Source organism: Vulpes lagopus, chromosome 7 (genome assembly GCF_018345385.1).
Source record: "Vulpes lagopus strain Blue_001 chromosome 7, ASM1834538v1, whole genome shotgun sequence".
NCBI classification, from domain to species: domain Eukaryota; kingdom Metazoa; phylum Chordata; class Mammalia; order Carnivora; family Canidae; genus Vulpes; species Vulpes lagopus.
The window spans coordinates 6,792,545-6,804,988 of record NC_054830.1 but is presented as its reverse complement, the minus strand read 5'-3'; the positions used below and the strand labels follow the sequence as shown (position 1 = coordinate 6,804,988).

At 38.6% G+C, this 12,444-nt stretch overlaps 1 pseudogene; it reads left to right on the top strand.

Annotated features, from left to right (window-relative positions):
- Positions 1–10,504: 10,504 nt before the first annotated feature.
- Positions 10,505–12,065, top strand: LOC121495053 (annotated as a pseudogene).
- The last annotated feature ends 379 nt before the right edge of the window (positions 12,066–12,444 follow it).

Sequence of the window (12,444 nt, the reverse complement as noted above, 5' to 3'; positions counted from 1 at the left end):
TTGTTCCACATAGCTGACCAGCCCTTTCTAATCTTAGCCCTCCAGTAGAGGACATGGTACTATCCTGCTTTGGTTTTACTTTTCAGTTTCCTGATATGTAATGATGGTAAATATTTTTTTATGTGCTTATTGGCTATTTGGATATCTTTTATGAGGGCACCCATTTTTGGTTCCTTTTTTATTTGAAGGGTTTCCTTCTAGTTACTTGTCCTTTATTGTATGTATGTGTATCTCTATGTCTAGTTATGTACACATACATATATAAAACCATGTGTTATATATCATATATATATATATATATCTTGTGTATATTATATATACATACATTGCAGATACCTTTAACCTTTCTCTGGCTTGTCTTTTTACTCTTCTCATTTTTTATAAGCTATAAAGGGAATTTATTGGTTTGATTATTGAGAAGTCCTTGGGCATAACTAGCTTCAGAGATGGCTGGGATCCTGAGGCTAAAAAGCTATTATCTGGGTGAGTTCTGTGTCTGTGTCTTGGCTGTGCATCGCTTTGTATTAACAATTATTCCTGGCAGGCTGTTTCTCTCTACTGTGGGTCCCAGAAGATCCAGGCTGCTTTCTTTTTAGGTTGAAGTCTCAGAAAAGAGCAGTGGTCTTTTGGAGTAACTCCAATATGATCATTATAATAGAATCTGATTGTCTCACTTGACAATAGTTAGCCAATCACTATGGCCAGAGGAATGTAATGCTCTGAATTGTTTAGGACTGGCTCCTGTGCTCATCCAGAAACCAAAGTAGAGTTTGCACCAACTGAACCAGAGTCCTGACAATTGTGATGTGTACAGAGAGGGAAAGTGGCAGCTGTGGGCAAGTGGATATAATGGGAATAGAGGAAATATTGTCAGCTAGCATGTTGTGTTTACTAGGGTCTTAGCAATAGGAGGAAACTGAAGTCTGTTAACACAGCAGGGGCTAAGTAGTTCTAGAAATCCCTTCAGAAAGGTTAAGTGCCGTCTGTTAACATATCTTTTTTTAGATTGCTAGAGATGGCTTCTCAACTTTTATGCTGTTTTGCAGTACATTTGGAAATCTGGTAGACTTAGAACTTTTTTATTCTTTAAAATTGTCTTGCCTTCTCTACTCCTCATTTGTTTCTATATTATTTTTAGAATTTCCTTACTGATTTTCATAAGTATGCTGAGAGTATGCTTGGAATGGCATTGACTTGATGTGGTAAACTGAATGAAATTGGCATCTTTATAATACTGAATTAAACATAATCATCCATTTACCTACGTTGTTTTTAATTTGTCTTAACAGTGTTTTGTAGTTTAATTGTAGAGGTCTTGAATATCTTTAATTTATTTCTAGGTATGTGGTATGTTTTGCTTTGTAAATATTTTTATTTATTTCCTTTTTTATTTTCAGCTAGCACAAATTGCAATTTTCTTTTTGTACATTGATCTTTTTCTCCAGTAACATTTCTAAATTAAATTATTATTACTTGAATTATTATTCAAATAGTTTGTGTATTATTTTGGATTTTCTATGTACAATCCTGTCAATAACAAAGGAAAGTCTTACTTGATTTCTGAACTTTATCTTATATATATATTTTTTGCCTCATTGCTTTACAGTGATGAATAGAAATGATTATGAACATCCTTGCCTTGTTCCTGATTTTAGGGGAAAATATTCCCTATTTCATAAGTCTAATAATAGCTGTAAGTTTTTCATGGATTACTTTTAATAATGAAGAGAATTGTTTTATTCCCAATTTGCCAAGTTTTTTTTTTTAATTGTGACTGAATATTTTATCCAGTGCCTTCTCTGCATGTATCATGGTCTTAAAAAAAAAAAGAAAAAAACCTTTCAGTTTATTAATGTAAATTGCTACATTCCTTGATTTTCAGATAGTAAAACAACGTGTATTCCTGGAATAAACCACATTTGTACATGGTATATATTGGCTTATTGCCCTTTTCATTTTGCTAGATTCAATATACTACTTAAAAATTATTTCTGTGTCTGTTAAATAGAGGTTTGTCCTATAATTTCTTTTAATATACTTGTCTGTGTTTTGTGTCAGGTTTATATTAGCTCATAAAAGGAGTTGGAAACTATTCTGAAAGATTTTTTTTTAAATTTTTAATTTATTTATGATAGTCACACACAGAGAGAGAGAGAGAGAGAGAGAGAGAGGCAGAGACACAGGCAGAGGGAGAAGCAGGCTCCATGCACCGGAAGCCCGACGTGGGATTCGATCCCGGGTCTCCAGGATCGCGCCCTGGGCCAAAGGCAGGCGCCAAAACGCTGTGCCACCCAGGGATCCCTTTTTTTTTTTTTTTTTTTTAATTTTATTCTGAAAGATTTTATATAAAATTTGAACCAGTTAGTCCATATATGTTTAGAACAATTCACCCATGAATCTGTCTTTTGTGTTTTCTTCACAGAAAGCTTTTGTAAGATAGTTTAACTGGTGCATTACACCAAATATAAACAGACAAAGGTTATTCAGGTTTTTCATTTGTTTTTGTGTTAGTTTTGCTGAATTATATTTGTCTATTCCAGAACTTTTCAAATGTGTTGGCATAAATTTTGTTCATAATATCCTATGATTCCTTTTCAATGTTTTTTTTTTTAATTTTTTTTATTATTATTTATTTATGATAGTCACAGAGAGAGAGAGAGAGAGAGAGAGAGGCAGAGACACAGGCAGAGGGAGAAGCAGGCTCCATGCACCAGGAGCCCGACGTGGGATTCGATCCCGGGTCTCCAGGATGGCGCCCTGGGCCCAAAGCAGGCACCAAACTGCTGCACCACCCAGGGATCCCCTCCTTTTCAATGTTTGAAAACTGTTAATATATCCCCTTTTCGTTTCTGATATTGGTGATATATATATTCTCTTCCTTTTTCTTCATCCTGTTAGGGATTTAGATATATTAATTTTTTCAAAGAACCAACTTTATTCTTTCTGATTCTTTATTTTCTGGCTTTATTCCCTTCTATTATATTTGGGTTTCACTTAATTCTAGCTATTTGAGATAGATACTTCTATCATTGCCTCTTTTCTGATATGCCAGTCTGCTTATAAACCTACCCAATCAGAACTTTCTACCGTTTGCATTGTCAGTAACAATGTGCTTGAGATAATTCAGAAGAATACTGTTTATCTCTCTATTATGTTAAGGTCATGGGGATTCCTTGATGGAGTGGAAAGAAAACTGGATTGGTAGTCAAGACACTAGATGGTATTCACTTTTCAGCTCTACCTCTATGACTTTAGAAAAGTCACTTAAGCTTTCTGGTCCTGAGTTGTGTGTGTGTGTGTGTGTGTGTGTGTAAATTTAAAAAAAATCTATATATTCATGAGAGAGAGAGAGAGAGAGAGAGAGGCAGAGACATAGGCAGAGGGAGAAGCAGGCTCCCCCTAAGGAGTCCGATGGAGGACTCCATCCAGGGCCCCAGGATCACGCTCTAAGCCAAAGGCAGCCGCTTAACCGCTGAGCCACCCAGGCGTCCCTGTAAATTCTTTTTTATGAAATAGTTATAGATTCACAGTAACGTGAAAAAATATGTATGAGGAAATTCCATGTACCCATCACCCAGTTTTACCCAGTGGAAATCCAAGAGCTTATTCAGATTTTGCCAGTTTGAGATGCATATGTGTGTGTGTGTTTCTTTGCAGTTTGAGCACATGTAGATGAATGGACCTACTACACAATCAAGATACAGAATTGTTTCATCAGCACAAAAGAACACGTTTAAGCTACTTTGTATTCAGACCCAAACCTCTCCATACTTAGCCCCAACAACTACCAATATGTTCTCCATCTGTATAATTTTTTTTAAAAATGTTATGTAAATTAAGCCATAAAGTATGTAACCTGGAGATACCTTTTTTTTTTTTACACTCAGCATAATCCCCTTGAGATCCATCCAGGTTGTGTGAAGTTGTGTCCTTTTTATTTATTGCTAAGATGTTAACAGTGAGTTTTCTTGTGCTTTTCATCAAGTTCCCCTTTTCCTAGTTTGCAGAGTTAAAAAAAAAGTCATAAGTGTAGGTTTTGGATTTTGTCAAATGCCTTTTCTGCATCAATTGTTATGATCATAGCATTTTGAGATGGTGGATCACACTGATTTTCAGATAATGGACCTGCTTTGCACATCTGGAATACATCTCCAGTCATGGTGTGTAATTCCTTTAATACAGTGCTGGATTCAGTTTACTAATAGTTGCTTTTCTGTTACTTTCATCAATTATAAAATATATTTTAAGGCTAATACATTTTTAAAAATCTCTAAGGTGTTAAAAATAGACAAACAAGAAACACGATTTTGTATTTAGTCAAAGGCAGGTATATTATCAACATTGACCATAAATCAAAGCCATTCAGTACCATCAGATGTATATTGGAGGTGCTATTAGAGTGACTGGAGTGGGGGCAGGGATCACATCCTTTCTGTGGGATCAGAAACACTTCACTGCCCCAAATTTTTAGACTGTAGAAGAGTTTAGAAGATGAAGATTTGATTCAGAGTTGATTTGAAAAGAAGGGGACTGGCTTGATTTTATGAAAAGAGAAGAGGTAAAAAAAAAAACAACATATATATATATATTTAACATAATGAGCTTTTATTCTGTCATTCACTGTTTTAACTTACATGTGTTAACTTATTTGATCACAAGAATTTTATGAAGCAGATACTTATCAACATAATACACATGGTGAAATAGAGTCACAAATGAACTCAAGTAATTTCCCTAAGTTACATATTATGTGGTGGAATTAAGTCCAGAACCCAGGCTTTTTAATACTACACACTACTGCCTCCAGGGGCCAAAGAATTCTGAAGAGTCAGGACAGACAGGATTGGGTATGGTTGAATGGGGAACTACTAGGGTTGGATAGGGGCTGTGAACAGTATACTAGTGTAACCATCACTTGTCATCTTTTAGGCAAGCACCAAGTATCTTCTCAACCATGCATATCATATGAGCTCCCTATGTTATGGAAGGAATTACAGGGAAGGAGAAAACTCCATCAATAAAGTATGAAAGACCAAGATTGCTTTGTCTTTGAAAACATAGGGCACGTTGTGAGCATTATATAGATATTGATAGCTTGACTTGATCAAAAGATTTATTGAGTGATTATGTCAGGCACTATTTGAAACACTTTACAACTGCAGTGTGTTTACTCTTCACAATGACGAGTAATTTCATATGAAATAATTCTCAAGAAAAATGAGAAGCTCTCAATAAAGAAGAGTGGTAGATAATGGAAGTATACCACCTAATTGTTTTTCTAATATGGCAATAGAAATCAATTAGCAACAGATGAAACCAATGGTGTCATCCAAATTAACAAAGTTATCAAGGAGTAAAGTCATAAGGAATTAGAAGGACTTTTTAAAGATACTTATTTATTATTCATGAGAGACAGAAAATAAAGAGGCAGAGACATAGGCAGAGGGAAAAGCAGGCTCCATGGGGATCCCTGGGTGGCGCAGTGGTTTGGCGCCTGCCTTTGGCCCAGGGCGCCATCCTGGAGACCCGGGATCGAATCCCACGTCGGGCTCCCGGTGCATGGAGCCTGCTTCTTCCTCTGCCTGTGTCTCTGCCTCTCTCTCTGTGACTATCATAAATTTAAAAAACAAAAACAAAAAAAACCAGGCTCCATGCAGGGAACCTGATGTGGGACTCGATCCAGGAACTCCAGGATCAGGCCCTGGGCCAGAGGGAGATGCTCAACTACTGAGCCACCCAGGTGTCCCTAGATGGACTTATGTTAAGAAAAGTTTGAAGCTGTCCTTGCAGACAAGACAAATAAATGTACAAATATGGAGATATTCCAGTTCTAACATGGGAAATGTTAATTAGGATGCCAATATTCCTGATATTATTTCATCATCAATGCTATTTCAATAAATCAAAATTGCAATAGAAGGTTTTTTTATTTTTTAATTTTTTATTGGTGTTCAATTTGCCAACATATAGAATAACACCCAGTGCTCATCTCATCAAGTGCCCCCCTCAGTGCCCGTCACCCAGTCACCCCCCACCCCCTCCCACCTCCCTTTCTACCACCCCTTGTTCATTTCCCAGAGTTAGGAGTCTCGCAATAGAGTTTTTAAAGTGGAAATAATCTTTACAGAAAGAGCCTTCCTTGTGGGTATGTGCCTAGAGGGGTCTAAATGAACTTCCCTCTGGGAAGAGGTGGGCTCAACGACTCAAGTCGTTGAGCTGGACCAAGGACACTTTTTCCTCTGATGGTTCTCCAAGACTGTGAAAATTTCACAGTCTTGGACACTTCTACATCCGGCTCTCAAGGCTACAGTACCATAATCAGCCTGTGTCTCCAGCCTTTCAGATTGCCAGTCTCTGTCTAGTGGGCTTCATACCAATGTCTCCTCCCAGAGTAGTACTCTCCATCAGGAGGCCTGAGTCTGTCTGCCAGTCCTGAGGACAGAGCCTCAGCCATTATGGCTCATCAGGCAGGTGACAGGCAGCACACTTACTCCTTGGTCAGCATCAGCAAAGTCACGGTGCAGCCAGGGAGAGCCATGGGAGACAGTGGATGGAGGAGGGACTAGGGGAGCGTTGTTTCATTATTGTCAGGACAAGCAGGGCATTTGGGTTGGGCAGATGGTAGGGAACCAACATGCAAAGTTTTCGCTCCAAGCGCTACAAAGTTTATGTTCTTGGTTCTAGAGAGAGTCCAAGAACTTTCATTCAGATGTCTGCTTTCCTCCCACACTGGTTCTAGTTCCACAATGGCAGGAAACTAGTCTCTCTGACCTGTCCCCTGAATGCTCTATGGAGTGATGAGGATGAAGACAATTAAGCATGATATCATTAACCTTCATTGGCTTCCTACATGGCAGGCTGAGCTAAGTGTTCTGTGTAGCTTGTTTCATTTCATCTGCATAACAACCTCCCAAGGAAGAGGAATGCACTTTATCGTCATTTTACAGATGAACGAGGGAGCACAGCATTTAAATATAACTTGTATTAAGCTATAGGGTAAAGTGAGTATGAATTCAGATTTGAATCCTCACATCCAGACTCCAGACACAGGACACCTAGCCATTATTGTCTCCTACCAACCCAGTCTGTCATTTTACCTGCCAGGTCACTTCAGGAGTCGTCCCTCTGTTCACTGTACTTTTCCCTTTGGAGCTTTCCAGTAGACCAGCGGGGAGTAATGGGCACCACTTGCATGGGCTAAACTATAGTAATAGACTGTCGGATGGACAGGTGATATCAAGGTAGGGATCATAGAAGCATCAGCTGATGATAGTTTAGGGCAGATCTCTCTCTTGTCTTTGGTCCTTAAACTGTCCTCTTGTTCATTCTGGTTGCAAGGATTAAACAGTATAGTGGAAACTATATATGTGATGAATATGTATAGAAAGGGCAAAATGGATTTCAGATATTATTAATAATCTGGTTTCATACTATTTGATTAAAATACCCCATGCTCTGAAGGTACGGATTTCCCTGAATCTCTGATGGGACATTTTGTCCTTACACATATAGATACTGAGTGGAGGGGAATACTGAATCTCACTCATTTCTGATTTCTCAGAGCCTATGCAATCTTTGGTACAGAGTAGGCAACAAAAAAATCTGTTAAACATTAAATAGCCCCTTAGGGGGCACCTAAGTGGCTCAGTGTTTGAGCATCTGCCTTCCACTTAGGTCATGATCCTGGGGTCCTGAGGTCGACATGTATATATATATACAGTTGATATATATATATCAGTAAAAACCTGAGCAACTAATAGTAAAGTGTGCACTGATTTGTACAATGCAAACAATTATACTTCAAACATATACAATACATATATATTTTTTAAAGATTTATTTATTTATTTATGATAGACAGAGAGAGAGAGAGGCAGAGACACAGGAGGAGGGAGAAGCAGGCTCCATGCTGGGAGCCCGACGTGGGACTTGATCCCGGGACTCCAGGATCGCGCCCTGGGCCAAAGGCAGGCGCCAAACCTCCGAGCCACCCAGGGATCCCCCATATATATATTTTATAGATATTCTCAGTTGTGTGATATGGAGAAGTAAAACAATTTTTTGGCATTATGAACACTTTTTTTAATGACAGCAGATGGTAAGTTGATACAAATTACAGGCTAGAATATAGTGGGTACAGAATCTATCCAGGTAACAGAAAAGTATCACTTACAAAAGTAAATCTGATTCAAGTGACTAAAGAACTCAAGTCCCCCATTTCAATAATTAGAATTGTCATAATAAGGAATTGGAAAATAAATGAACTATTCCTCTGGCACTACTATGCATCACTAAAGTATTTGATCTAGATATATGTACTTCACAGAAAGGCTTAAAGTTTTAATGAGAACATTCCAGGGACATATCTAGTATGGTCCTTTTCGGCTATGTTTTCGGGAAGACTGTTTATGGATACAAAATCAATCCTAACACCATGGAAACATCGGCAGGAAAATACTCTGTCAAATTCATAACAGAGGTTGCCTTTGTGGGATATGTATGCAGGGAAATGAGATCATGAAGGAGTAAGCAACAGAAAAAGAAATTTTATTGGTAATATTTCAAATCTGTATAAATTACAAGTTCTGAAGAAAATATTACTGAATGTTCACATTTAAAATTTTTTAAGCCTTGGGATCCCTGGGTGGCTCAGCGGTTTGGCGCCTGCCTTTGACCCAGGGCGGGATCCTGGGGTCCCAGGATCGAGTCCCATGTCAGGCTCCCGGCATGGATCCGGCTTCTCCCTCTGCCTGTGTCTCTGCACCTCTCTCTCTCTCTCTCTCTCTCTCTCTATGTCTATGTCTATCATGAATAAATAAAATCTTTTTAAAAAATTTTAAGCCTTTCCTTGTGGGCTCTTGTTTTTCTGTTTTTTCCTTAGCTTCCTTCCTTTCCATCAACTTATCTTCTAAGTCACTCACTCTCTCTTCCACCTCATTAACCCTAGTAGTTAGAGTATCCAATTTGGATTGCATTTTAGTTAAACTATTTTTAATTTCGGCCTCATTAGATCTCAATTCTGCAGTGACAAAGTCTCTAGAGTCCTTTACGCTTTTTTCCAGAGCCGTATGTAATTTTATAATTGTACTTATGAATTGAATTTCTGACATCGTATTTAAATCCAAATTCTTTAACTCTGTGGCAGAGAGTATTGCTTCCAGTTCTTTCTTTTGTGGTGCATTCTTCCTTCTAGTCATTTTGTCCAGTGCAGAGTGGCTGTATGAGTGAGCTGAGTCAAAAATATCAACCATGGAATATTTTTCCATCTCTTTGTGTCTTCCTCAATCAAGATAAGAAGCTTTTGCACAACAAAGGATACAGTCAACAAAACTAAAAGACAACCTACAGAATGGGAGAAGATATTTGCAAATGACGTATCAGATAAAGGGCTAGTTTCCAAGATCTATAAAGAACTTCTTAAACTCAACACCTAAGAAACAAACAATCCAATCATGAAATGGGCAAAAGACATGAAGAGAAATCTCACAGAGGAAGACATGGCCATGGCCAACATGCACATGAAAAAATGCTCTGCATCACTTGCCATCAGGGAAATACAAATCAAAACTACAATGAGATACCACCTCACACCAGTGAGAATGTGGAAAATTAACAAGGCAGGAAACCACAAATGTTGGAGAGGATGCGGAGAAAAGGGAACCCTCTTACACTGTTGGTGGGAATGTGAACTGGTGCAGCCACTCTGGAAAACTGTGTGGAGGTTCCTCAAAGAGTTAAAAATAGACCTGCCCTATGACCCAGCAATTGCACTGTTGGGGATTTACCCCAAAGATACAGATGCAATGAAACGCCGGGACACCTGCACCCCGATGTTTCTAGCAGCAATGTCAGCAATAGCCAAACTGTGGAAGGAGCCTCGGTGTCCATCGAAAGATGAATGGATAAAGAAGATGTGGTTTATATATACAATGGAATATTCCTCAGCCATTAGAAATGACAAATACCCACCATTTGCTTCAACGTGGATGGAACTGGAGGGTATTATGCTGAGTGAAGTAAGTCAATCGGGAAGGACAAACAGTGTATGTTCTCATTCATTTGGGGAATATAAATAATAGTGAAAGGGAATATAAGGGAAGGGAGAAGAAATGTGTGGGAAATATCAGGAAGGGAGACAGAACATAAAGACTCCTAACTCTGGGAAATGAACTAGGGGTGGTGGAAGGGGAGGAGGGCGGGGGGTGGGGGTGACTGGGTGAGGGGCACTGAGGGGGGCACTTGACGGGATGAGCACTGGGTGTTATTCTGTATGTTGGTAAATTGAACACCAATAAAAAATTAATTTATTAACAAAAATCAACCACGATAAGTAAAATACACCCTAGATGATTCCGAAGAGATCAGAGACCAGAAAATAAAGGAAAATAATAGAATAAAATAAGGGACCACTAAAGTGAAAAACAAATTTTAAAACAAAGTAGTAAAAATAAAAAACCAAAACCAAAAGCAAAGAAGAAAAAAAAGAAAAGAGAAAAAAGGGGGGATGGTGGTGGTGAGGAAGTGATAGTGTAGAGAGAATGTAGTCTCCCTGAGGGGTCCTAGAGGATGATCCTCTTGGTTCTGAGTGTATTTTGTTCTGTATGTTAGAGGATGCTCAATCCCAAATTTATATAAACCAGCAATACTGATATAAAGACCCAACATTGACCACAGAAACATAAGCAAGATAAAAGAGAAGGGCAGAATGGGAAGGAAAAGAGAATATAATCTCACAGAATGAACCAACACAGTGTTCCACTTGGTTCTGGGTGTATTTTGGTCGTGTGTTAGAAGGTACTAACTTGCACCATTGTAAAACAAAATGAGACAGAAAAAAACAAATAACAAATATCCATATCTCATATATCTATCAAAATTAAATTGAATACATTGACGGGAGTCCAGAAGTGAAATATATATCTAAGACATATAATTGTAGAAATATGAAAGTGAAAAAGGAAAAAACTTAAAAACGAAGATTTGGTAAAATATTGTAGTTAAGGTGGTAAAACAGAAACAATATTGGAAATTTTTAGCCTGATTAAAAAAATGAGTCATAATGAAGAAATAAAAAGGGGGGCGGGACAATGGAACAGTGCCCACTGCCTGTTTACTTGTTTTATTTATTCCAAGATACTCTTCTTTCCTAGGAGGTGTCTTAGCCTCATGGGATTAAAAAATCTAACACTTGTCTCAGAATCCCTCCTCCTGGGCTTCGAGATGATTCAGAACTGCAGTCCCTCCACCTTGGGCTGTTCCTATCCATGTACCTGGTCACCATGCTCGGGAACCTGCTAATCATCCTGGCTGTCAGCTCTGACTCCCATCTGTACACCCCCATATACTTCTACAATCTGTCCTTGGTTGACATCTGTTTCATATCCACCACTGTCCCGAAGATGATGTTGGACATCCAAACTCACAGAATCATCTCCTGTGTGGGCTCAGATGTCTATTTTTATTCTCTTTGGATGTTTGGACAATCTAGAGACTGCAAAGGCCTATGACCAGTTTGTAGCCACCTGTCACCCCTTGCACTACCTGGTGATCATGAATCTCCACCTCTGTGTCGGGCTGGTTTTGGTGTCTTTTTTCCCCATCAGTATTTTGGACTCCTAGCTGCACAGTTTGATGATGTCACAGCTTACCTTCTTCATAGATGCAGAAATACCTCATTTGTTTCATGGCCCTTCTCAGCAACTCGACCTTGCCTCCTTGGAAATCCCTGCCAATTTTATTTTATTGGTGCCATTTTTGGTGGTGTTCTACTCTCAAGAATCCTTTTCTCTTATGCTCAAATTATTTCCTCCATCCTGAGAGTCACATCCATAGGTGGGGAGTACGAACCTTTTCCTACTTGTGGCTCTTGCCTGTCAGTTGTTTGCTTGTTTTTTGGAACAGGTCTTGGAGTGTACCTCAGGTTGGCTATCCCACATTCTGCCAAGAAAGGTGAGGTGATCTCTGCAGTGTATACCGTGGTCACCCACATGCTTAATCCCTTCCTTTATAGTCTGAGGAACAAAGCAACCAAGAGAGCCATGCAGAGGTACCTCAGAACAGCCTAATCTCAATACCTGTCCCCTTTTATTCACTGTGTGAATTGGAAAAGTCAGTAAATCCAAACACTTGGAACTGGAAATTCTGCCTAATTGGTCCCATAATGTTTGTGATTCTTGTGCCTTTCAATCCTTCATATCTGAATATTGATTATTTTGATACATTTTAAATGGGATTGAGGGAGTTTAAATGGGATTTTGATACATTTTAAATGGGATTGAGGGATTGAATCCTTCATATCTGAATATTGATTTTTTGATACATTTTAAATGGGATTGAGGGAGTTGTGATTGAGGGAGGCATCCTATCTACATTACAATCACTGCATGATTGAATCATATTATAGCTATAGAGCTTTCTTTATTCCTCATCTATGACCCAGACATT